Genomic DNA, 10,701 nt, shown 5'->3' with positions numbered 1-10,701 from the left:
TAGAAAAGTAAGACACTTGAAAATAGATTTTCCAAGAAGCCTCTAATATGGTCTTGATTTTGTGTCAGCCTAGGCTAACTTGCATATTTGTGTCTTAGTTTTAATAAATCTTTTTTAATTTTTAAAAATTAAAAATAGATCAAAGCTTATAGAATAAGGGTATAAAGAAAATATTTTTGTACAGCAGTACAATATGTTTGTGTTTTAAGCTGTGATTACAAGAGCCAAAAAGTTCAAAAACATTTAAAAGTTTATAAAGTCAAAATGAAATAGTAAGCTAGAATTTATTATTGAAGAAATAAAATTTTTTTATAAACTTAGTGTAGCTTAAGTGCACAGTGTTTACAAAATCTACAGCAGTGTACAGGCATGTCCTGGGCCTTCACATTCACTCACTGCCTCACCCAGAGTAACTTCCAGTCCCACAAGCTCCATTTATGATAAGTGTCCTAGACGTACCATTTTTTATCTTTTTACTGTACCTTTTCTATGTTTAGATATGTTCAGATTCTCAGATATCACTGTTTCAATTGCCTGCAATATTCAGTATAGTAACATGTGGTACAGGTTTGTAGCCTAGGAGCAATAGGCTAGACCACATAACCTAGGTGTATAGCAAGCTCTACCATCTAGGTTTGTGTAAGTGCGCTCTATGGTATCCACACAACAACGAAACTGCTGCACAGCACATTTCTCAGAATGTATTCCCATGGTTAAGCGTCGCGTGTTTGTATTATAGCAAATATACAGCACATGCTCTGTGGGGAGAAGAAGCAGTAGATGAGTTTCTGTGGCAGGCACTATTAATTGGCTAAGCCAAACTACATTTCCAAATTTCTGTGCCCTAGCTTGTATCTACTATAAGGCATATAGAAACAAAAACTTCATTTCTGTGGCTTCCTTGAAACAAATGGGGCCTACACATTTCTGGCCACTGATGCATAAAAAGAAGTAGGCCTGTGTCTCATCTTTTTTTTTCTTTTTTCTTTTTCCTTCTGCCATAACAGTGGATATCAGGTCTCCAGGTGTGGCAAGTACCTGATGCTCATGAGACAAGAGCAAGATGAAAGCCAAAAAACTGATGATGGCTCTATCAGTCAGGATAAGCTAAGTTACACTGGGATAACAAATGACCCAAAAATCTCAGTTGCTTATAATAACAAAGTTTTATGTGCTGTTCACAATTCATGACCATTGTGTCTTGGCTACAGCTTCTCGCCATGTTTTCCTCACTTCAGGGCTCAGTTTGACAAATCAGGCTTTATTTGGAACATGGATGGTCTCCTGGCAGAAGTAAAAGAGAAATTGTGGTGAGCCAAGTGCTTGCTCTTACAGGTTTTGCCTAGGTGTCACTTCCACTCAAATTTCATTGGGCAAAGCAAGTCAGATGGCCAAGCCCAATAGAACCAAAATAGAGAAATACAATTCTTTCCAGGGGGGGGCCGGGGAAAATTTTCGAACAGTCATATAAGCTATCACTGTCCAAGCTTCAATTCAAAATTATTTAGTTAGTTAACTATCCTTTCTGCACACAAAATATACTTACTCCTTTCCTATGAAAAGCCAACTCAAAGTCTCATTTAATTATAGCTTCAGGGCTGATGTTGACAATTTTATGATATTATCTCATCAGGTTGAATATGACTTGTCTTGCTCAGGAAACTCATGAACTAACGAGACAAGGTGTCTGATTCCCCTACACACCCATGCACACCCAATATGTCATGCTAGGACACAGAAAAGATAATTGCAGACAGAATTGCACAGTAGTTTGTAGTTCAAAGAAATCTGAGATCATGTGGGTAGCTATGTCAGTCTTCCTCCTATCTCCCCATATGAGATAGTCCCTAATTAATCTGTGGCTCTGCACGCCATGCGTAATTCCCCTAGGATGTTATTTTTCACAGGTCTTGGCTCCATGCTCTGGCCAATCCTTCCTTTTCCAATATCTCCTTTGACCATATTTGAATAGTCCTTGCAGACTGGGCAGAATGCTCGGCCCATTGCTGACAAAAAAAATTTTTTTAAAAAGAGGACATCCCCCTCCCCACAAACACACAAGAGACATAACCCTTGATGAGTCACAGTGTCCTTTATCCAGGTTGGTAGTTCTGTGGTATTATGTCACTCAAAATCATAACCAGTTTCCTATATAAGTGCTTCTCCTTCCCTCCTTTCTCTCTCTCTCTCTCTCTCTCTCTCTCTCTATCTATCTCTGACATGGGTTAATTTGAGCCTACCAGGCTTCAATAGAAAAGCCATAACATTTCCTTCATCATTTTTATGAATGGTTACCACCTTGATTTGATACTTGCACAAGACCAAGCTTTAAAAGGACTTTCTTACTTAAACCATTTCTCAGTTTTATCTTTAACCATTGGAAGTTGAGAAATAGTGTCTTTCAACTCAGTAAGTCTAGAGTTTTTAGTTTCTCTCAATTTCCTTCATTCTGATTTTCAAACCAGCTAATTACTTTTTGAGATTATGTCTTGTTTTATTATATTTTGTGAAATATAGTCAATAGTAAATCACACAATTTACATTAATTATGCCAAGAACTTCACCAACAATAATAAGCTCAATAGGGAAATTACCTATAAATTCATTTCTAAAGTTTTCTAAATGTTTCACCTGCGCAAATTAAGTACTACTGCCCTTCTAAACTCTAATAACAGCTTCTTTTCTGCTCCTATCCCATCCCTGAAGCCAATGCCCCAAAAAAGGCGGTGCTTTGTTTTACTTTGTTTTTAATCTATGGCAACACTCTATGCTATGCCTCGCACTAATTTCTGTATTGATTAGGAAACAAGAAGTTAGGCTGTGGTAAGAGATGAAGCCTTAGTTAGTGGCATACAATGTAATTTTATTTCCTGCTTCAAGATACATGTCTAGCACAGGCCAGCAGCAGCTGTGATCCACATCATCTTCATGTTGAGACCAGGCTTATTGGCAGCTTCCATTTGAAACACTGCAGCCAGTCTCATGGCACAGAAAAGAGAGAATATGTGGAGAAACTTATGGCTGGAAACATGTTATTTCTAATTAAATTGAATTGATCAAAGTAAGTCACATGATCCAGATGGACATTAATGCAGCCAAGAAGTATGAAGAAGGCAGCAAGTATCTGTGAACAATAATATATTCTACCATAGGGTCAAGTAGAAAAATAAAAAAAAAACTTGAGTCCCTCTGTCTTTATTGAACTGGTATACCAGATCTGAACTGCCTATAAATTGGGAAAAATAAAAATCTATTTGTTTAAGCCATTACCTGTATACAGTTCAAGAAGTAAGCACTGTCTAATTTGATATCAAACTTACTTGTATTGAGTTTTATTTTCAATGACTTCATTTTTTTAGGTCTTATTTGTCTCCTTGTAGGGAAAAGAAAAAGAGATCAGACTGTTATTGTGTCTATGTAGAAAAGGAAGACATAAGAAACTCCATTTTGACCTGTACCCTGAACAATTGCTTTGCCCTGAGATGCTGTTAATCTGTAACTTTACCCCAACCTTGAGCTCACAAAAACATGTGTTGTATGGAATCAAGGTTTAAGGGATCTAGGGCTGTGCAGGATGTGCCTTGTTAACAAAATGTTTACGGGCAGTATGCTTGGTAAAAGTCATCGCCATTCTCCATTCTCGATAAACCAGGGGCACAATGCACTGTGGAAAGCCGCAGGGACCTCTGCCTGGAAAGCTGGGTATTGTCCAAGGTTTCTCCCCATGTGATAGTCTGAAATATGGCCTCGTGGGATGGGGAAGACCTCACCATCCCCCAGCCCGACACCTGTGAAGGGTCTGTGCTGAGGAGGATTAATAAAAGAGGAAGACCTCTTGCAGCTGAGTTAAGAGGAAGGCCTCTGTCTCCTGCCTGTGCCTGGGAATGGAATGTCTCAGTACAAAACCCATTTGTACATTTGTTCAGTTCTGAGATAGGAGAAAAACTGCCCTGTGGCGGGAGGCGAGACATGTTGGCAGTAATGCTGCTTTGTTATTCTTTACTCCACTGAGATGTTTGGGTGGAGAGAAGCATAAATCTGGCCTATGTGCACGTCCAGGCATAGTGCCTTCCCTTGAACTTATTTGTGACACGGATTCCTTTGCTCACATGTTTTCTTGCTGACCTACTCCCCACTATCACCCTGCTCTCCTACCACATTCCTCTTGCTGAGATTCTTTCTCTATACTTTGTCTCTGTGTCTTATTTCTTTTCTCAGTCTCTCGTCCCACCTGTCGAGATATACCCACAGGTGTGGAGGGGCAGGCCATCCCTTCACTCCTCCCATTTTTTTCCCTTTTCTTCTAGTCTTTGTAAACAGTTTATTGGTGTTTTATATATCTATTTTCTTAGTTTCTGTAATTTCTTATGATGTTTTATTATCTCAAGATCTGGAGTAGGATGTCCAGTCTTTTTGTGTTCTCCTGACTCTTGCTCATATGGGATTGTTTCAGGTGTGTTGTGTAATTTCAGATTGTGAGCTCATATTTAATGAGTTTCACCTCAGCTAACCCTGTCATGGATTGAGAGATTGTTTCTCCAGAGAGATTTTGTGTTTGCCTCTGTTCAGTAACACCAGTCTGAGACCGTTTGTGTTCCTGACTGTCATAGACATAGTACTGATTTTTCACCATGAAACAAGACATTGGGGTTTAGGTTAAGGTATATTTGGCCCATGTATTAAGAATAATGTTATTCTTGTTTTACTAAGCATTTTTTCATGTAAAATAAGTAACAAATATACACATATGCCCTTCTAGCAAATTTTGAGATTTTTGAATTCACTTTTTTGAATCTTTGGCTTGGAATTATAAATTCCATATTATAGATTTCCAAATGTCAATATATCCTAAGCATCTTAGTCAATTTGGGCTGCTATAACAGAATACCATAGACTGGATGGCTTAAACAACAGAAATGTATTTCTCACAATTCTGAAGGCTGAGAAGTTCAAGATACTGCCAGACTCAGTATCTGATGAGGGCCCACTTCCCAGTTTGTGGACAGTTGTCTTCTCCAACTCCAGAGAGTTGTATCCTCCAGTGGTGAACAAAAGAGAAAGCATGCTCTCATGTCTCTTCTTATAAAGGCACTAATCTCATTCATGAGGAATCCAGCCTCATGACCTAATCATTTCCTAATCTCATCCCATTGGTGGTTAGGATTTTAACATATGAATTTGAGGGAGACTCAAACATTCAGTCCATAACAGTAGGTTTCTTGGAAGAATATTTTTGGCTAAAAGATACTCGAAGAATTTGTGCAGCTTTGGAGGTGTAGTGTTATTTGTTGGCTGATTTACTGATATCCTAGAGTCATATTCTCCAATCAGACAGTTGAGCTGAAGGCTGCAAGTTTACATGCCTCCTTTCATTGTTTCTAGTCCAACTAGCATTTAAGCCTACCTCTTACGTTGTGGAAATGGAAACCATAAAATAAGATTTCCCCATGGATCTACCATGATCTACATATTTATTCTTCTTTCTTAGGAACTGTGTTGTTGTCAGAATGCCAGAACAATTGCACTTTGCTCCTTTACCCTGAATGCCCTAACCCGGAAGAATGGCTATGATGCTGCAGGAATACACTGGGTTGATTACTCTGCTACCTGTAGGAGGTGCTAAAGTAGATCCACTTTGATACTGGCATCCTCTCTGCAGCCTTAAACATCATGAGTTTCTCTGTTGGTGATATCGTTGGTGAACTGCTTTGAGAGGCCCCTGTTATTACAATCAAAGATACTTTTTAGCATACTGAGAACTTACAAGAGTTGTGACAAAGTACTCTTTTTATTGTCAGTCTATCCCTGATGAATCAGTCAGTAGCTTTGTTGGCTCTGTTTCCTACTTTGTGACTAAAAGAAGTTGCATTACGTATTACAACCTAACCTCGAAAGTGGCATACCATCAATCCTGCCATATTGTTTTTCATTGGTTGCACAGGCCAACCCTGGTACAGGGTGAGAAGAGGATACACAAGGTTGGAATAGCAGGAGGCAGGAATAATGGGGTGCCACCTTAGAAGCTAGCTATTATACTAGGACTACAATTAAGTCATCCAAAAGTATGATATTGTCTTATAGTTGACCATGGCTAAATTCTATGCTTAATAACTTATCTAATATTCCACAACAAGACATATGGTGGTGATAAGAATTTGATTTTTGGGGGGATGTTTCTGATTCTAATGGCAATAAAACTATCTTACTACTGAACTTAGGATGCTGCTCCTTCTTTTGGGATGTATTCATTCAACAATTGTTATAACTTATCCCATTACCCCCAGTTTATTAAGAGTTTTAAACTTTAAAGAACCCATAGCTAGCATTTTTAATGCATTTTAGCAACTATTGTCAGGAACATAATATTTTATCAGTATTGACTTATTTAGTTAATTATCTTTATAAATGTTGTTATACTGGAATCATGGATGTCCCTTCACTTCGAAGAGGAACTCCATGAGGACTCCACCTGAAAATAAGCTGCTGAAGGATCATCAAAACGAAAGATTTTTCGCAGCAATTAAGTTTTAAAAATAAGAGCTGTGATTAACTATGGCTTCCTTATTTATATGCTTTCCATATTTATATGCTATTTATGAATCATACAGTTAATTTGATAAGACAGGTAATATAGATAGGACATGATGCATTTTTGTTGAATTTATTATCTGAAGCTGCAGTAAACATTTAAGTTCACTAGATTGATAACGGCTAATACTATTTATTGTTAGGATTGCAAAATCTGCTCATGAGTGATCCTCTCTGTCTTTTAAGTCAAATATGTGAATTTACTTCCAAGTATATCTTTAAAGACTTCTGAAGCAATCTTGTGCAATGGCACTTTTTCTACAAAGCCTATCAGAATCTGTTGGCTGAACTTTACAGATGAAATATGGTAGAACCAATTTTTCATATAAGGGAGAAGCTCTAAAGAAACAACTAATAAATGCCCTGATGATGCCCACATGGGTTTGGTCCCTCAGACCTTTCAGCCACAATACCAGAGTATTGTGAGTACTGGATTAGTTCCTTCTAGAAAGAGGCCAGATCATCTGTTTTGGTTACTTTGATGATTTGTTATTCTGTAAGTCTGAAATAGAAAGACCTGGAGCCTAAGAAAAGGCCTCCAACTTAGGGAAGTCCGTAACACAAAGATTGAGCAAGTTTTACTTTTTCTGTATGTTTTTTAGTGAAGGGAAAAGGTGTTCTTGCTATGATCTGGCCTTACTCACATTGGGAAACATGTGAATTTCAGACCAAAGACCAAGTAAATATTGAAGTATTCCTTTCTCTCTCATTGTCCTCCATACGCGTATTTCATTTGGAGGCCTCTCTCAAATGTATAGTTTGTAGATAGTTATGAGCTGGTATGTTTTTAACAACTGGCTCTAAGAGAAAAGTGAATATGCACATATACATACACAAAACATTTACACACCAATATCCATACATATATGTGTTAATAAAATCCATGGTACCACTTGCAAGTTAATGTAAAAACTTCCACTAACATTTCTGTATATAAATTGGGAAATAAATTTTAAGCTAAACTGCTTTCTTGATTTTCAGTTTAGACCTATAACTTCAGAGGAATTACTATTTCTTGTAAAAATTCTATCAATTTTTAGAATTTTATTGCCAACAATAGTGTCACCAAATCAGACTGCAAACTGCTTGATTACTATCTGTTTGATCAGAGAAGTCATTCACACATTAACTAATGGGTGCAGTCCTGACATAAATGTTGGTTATGTGCTTTAATTTCAGGTTTCAAAAAAAAAATGAAAGAAAATGAAAGTATATCAAAACTTTGCTCAGATGTCAATGGCATGAGCAACTACTTGCTGAATTGGATAATAGTTTTGGGGTACTGAAATAATATTTCCTTAATATTTTGCGCTATTCAGAATGTGATAGCTATAGATATGTCACACTTTTAAGTTTAATATACATTATTAACATTTTCTCCAAGATTTTCTTAAGTCTAGACAATCAACAATAAAGTCCTAATTTATAGTGTTTGTTGATTTCCATGGTGTGAGAATGTCCACCAGGCTGATTTCCAGCTACCTACACATTAGTGAATGCAGATTTGGGAAGAGATGCACAATAGCATACCATTAAATAGCATTTCTACTATTCAGATAAAATTGACAAAAATAACCTCAAGAGCATGGAGAGCAAATAGTAAAATGTACTGTATTTTCACCTTTCTAAATTTAATTTAATTGTAGTTTTATATAATTTAATTTTTAATAACGGTGGTGTTTAACAACCAGTTTGCAAAATTCCTGCAATTTTAATAATTGGTCCTTGTGAGTAAGATTGCATTCATTTGAGCCAGCTCCAGCACAACCCTGGCTCTGTGACTGCTTATAGAAATTAAGATTAAGTGACTCCTTAAGATCCCAACTTTCTGTCTGAAGCAAACTGGACAGGTGTGTTTGCTCATACTTTACCACTTCCCCATTACAATCCATTCACATTGATGCCACCAGTTTCTTGATTACTCATACATCTGACCATTTCACTCCTGTACTCAGAAGCCTTGGATGTTTACTTTTTAAATTAGAGGTTCCAATCTCCTTAGCATGCCACACAAAGGTTTGTGTCAACTGACCTCAAGCTGCCATCAAGTCGTATCTCCCCACTCTATGTCTATGTTCTCTAGTCATATTAGATTAGTCTTTATTACTCAAAAGAAGCCATGGCTGGCCACACCTTTGTGCCTTCGATGACTCTCTGCTATCTCCCTGAATGGACCTTGCCCTTTTCTCTGCATGGAACTTAGTGACACCCTTTTCCAGATCTGACTCAAATATTCTTCTCCTTGGGAAACTTTTCTCACCCTCTTCTCCCTCCAGTCAGAACCATATGCTCAACCCAGTAATTCTCATGAACTTTTGTACATGTATCTGCTATAGCACAGCTTTCTTTCACATTTATGATTTTCTGAAAGCATGTGGTTTATTTGTTTGTTTATCCATTTTATTACACATAAACTCCTTGAAACATTATCTAATTTACCCAGGCCAGGAGCAGTATCTGTCATATATGCATGCTCAGTAACCCTTGTTTAATGTGGATGACATTTAAGACCTTAACTATACTGGCATTGCAAGCATAAATCAAATACTTTCACAATATATTTTTTCTTAATAAACTACTTAATTGAATTTCATATTATTCTGTTTAGGACTTCTGCATCTACTCTAGTAATTGAGATTAGCTTCAGGTTGTCTTGTGTTTCCTTCATCTAGTTTTGATTTCATGGTAACACTAACTCACAGAATTACATAGAAGGTGCTATATTTTCATATGCTTTGAATTGGTTTATAAAACCTACAAAGTTTTTTTTTTAAGTTTCTGGCAGAAATAGAAGGCATCTCATAAAGAATGTATCATCAGAGAACTATATTCAAAAGTCATTGGAAATAATCTATTCTCTGTGTAGTCATGTTACCAATACAAAACACAATTTGTTTCATTCATTTCAGTTTGCTTTCAGTGTCAGAGTTTGCTTATTTTCCTTTTGATTTAATTTATTTCTTGAGCCTGTAAATCATTAACATGGTTTAAATTGTTCCTCCTTTTTACAAAAAAAAAGTAGTACTCAATACACAGTTTTTTCACCTTTTTTATAAAAACTTCAAATATATCATGGAGATTTCTGTACCAACACATGAAGATGATTCTCATTCATTTCCATGGCTTCCCAGGTGTTCTACTGTGAGTCTGTTCTAGACATTACTCAACATTTCCCCTGTGGATAGACTTTAACATTATTTCCAATTGTTTATATTACAAATAATCTGCATGTACAACCTTGTACATCTTTGTTGTTTCATATATGTGGAGTTGTATTTTCAGGATAGATTGTTAGGAGAATTCCTGGGTCCATGGTTAAGGCATATGTTATTTTGTTAGGTTTTACTAAATTCCGCACAAAATGTATTAATTTGTGTTTTTATTTTATTATTATTTTTTGAGAAATGGGGTTTCCCTCTGTTGCCCAGTGCAGTGGCAGGATCATAGCTAACTGCAGCCTTGAACTTCTGGGCTCAAGGAATTCTCCCACCTCAGCCCCTTGAGTAGCTAGGACTACAGGTGTGTGCCACCACACCTGACTAAATTTTCCACCATACGTGTTATACCATTGTACACTTCCACCAGCAGCTGTATGAGTGCGCCTATTTCTCTTCCAGCCTTGGCCTCCCCAGTAACTAGGATTACAGGTGCATACCACCACACCCAACTATTTTTTTTTTTTTTTTTTTTGTAAAACAGCATTTCAATATGTTGCCCAGGCTAGTCTTCATGGTCTCAAGCCATCCTCCCTCCTTGACCTCCCTAAATGATGGGATTATAGGCATGAGTCACTATGCCCCACTGGGTTTTGGTTTTATAACAAAAGTTTCCTGCCCAGGTTCCCAGTGAGGCCCATTTATGCAAATAAAGGATTTAAATTCACTTAGTTCTGATTGGTCAATGTAACTTAATTCTGATTGGTCAATACACTCAAGTCCTGATATGGCTGAACTCTGATTGGCCACCATAGCTGAACACTGATTGGTTGGCTTCCAAGCCCAGAAGTCTCTGTGCCGGATGATTCTTTTAAGCTTGGGAGTGGTTGCCCCGAGGCTCTGGCTGTAGTTTTACCTTGGCACCAGCAATGACCGGTTTGGCTTGATTATAGAAGGG

The sequence above is a fragment of the Pongo abelii genome, chromosome 5 (genome assembly GCF_028885655.2).
Source record: "Pongo abelii isolate AG06213 chromosome 5, NHGRI_mPonAbe1-v2.0_pri, whole genome shotgun sequence".
Lineage (NCBI taxonomy): Eukaryota > Metazoa > Chordata > Mammalia > Primates > Hominidae > Pongo > Pongo abelii.
This window is presented reverse-complemented; position numbering follows the sequence as displayed.